Source organism: Lolium rigidum, chromosome 7 (assembly GCF_022539505.1).
Source record: "Lolium rigidum isolate FL_2022 chromosome 7, APGP_CSIRO_Lrig_0.1, whole genome shotgun sequence".
Classification (NCBI taxonomy): Eukaryota; Viridiplantae; Streptophyta; class Magnoliopsida; order Poales; family Poaceae; genus Lolium; species Lolium rigidum.
The window spans coordinates 183,782,908-183,784,091 of NC_061514.1; positions in this window are offsets into that span (position 1 = coordinate 183,782,908).

A 1,184-nucleotide genomic window follows, 5' to 3' on the forward strand; every position below is an offset into this window, starting at 1 on the left:
AACACTCCTCCACGGTATGTGATTGTTGGACGGCACCCGAAGGATTCGGTTAGCCATGGCTTGAGAAAGCAAAGGTGGGGAGGAGTGTCATCATAATAAAACTAAAATAAAAAGGCACTCCTTCATGGTATGAGATTGTTGGCAGGCACCCGAGGATTCGGTTAGCCATGGTTTGTGAAAGAAAGGTTGGAAGGAGTGCCACCCAAAAATAAAAATAATTCATGGGAACCGCTCTTTGAAGGTTTGTCTGGCAAGGGGGTTAGAGTGCCCACTACCATTCGTTGACGACAACAAACACCTCTCAAAATTTTACTTTTATGCTCTCTTTATGTTTTCAAAACCAAAGCTCTAGCACAAATATAGCAATCAATGCTTCCCTCTGCGAAGGGCCATTCTTTTACCTTTTATGTTGAGTCAGTTCACCTATCTCTCTCCACCTCAAGAAGCAAACACTTGTGTGAACTTGCATTGATTCCTACATACTTGCATATTGCACTTGTTATATTACTTTACATGCATTGACAATATCCATGAGATATACATGTTATAAGTTGAAAGCAACCGCTGAAACTTAATCTTCCTTTGTGTTGCTTCAATGCTTTTACTTTGAATTTATTGCTTTATGAGTAACTCTTATGCAAGTCTTATTGATGCTTGTCTTGAAAGTACTATTCATGAAAAGTCTTTGCTTTATGATTCAGTTGTTTACTCATGTCATTACCATTGTTTTGATCGCTGCATTCATTACATGTGTTTACAATAGTATGATCAAGGTTATGATGGCATGTCACTCTGGAAATTATCTTTGTTATCGTTTACTCGCTCGGGACGAGCAGGAACTAAGCTTGGGGATGCCGATACGTCTCCGACGTATCGATAATTTCTTATGTTCCATGCCACATTATTGATGATATCTACATGTTTTATACACATTATATGTCGTATTTATGCATTTTCCGGCACTAACCTATTAACGAGATGCTTAAGAGCCAGTTGCTGTTTTCTGCTGTTTTTGGTTTCAGAAATCCTAGTAAGGAAATATTCTCGGAATTGGACGAAATCAACGCCCAGGGTCCTATTTTTCCACGAAGCTTCCAGAAGTCCGAAGGGGAAACGAAGTGGGGCCACGAGGTGGGGACACAGTAGGGCGGCGCGGCCCAAGCCCTGGCCGCGCCGGCCTAGTG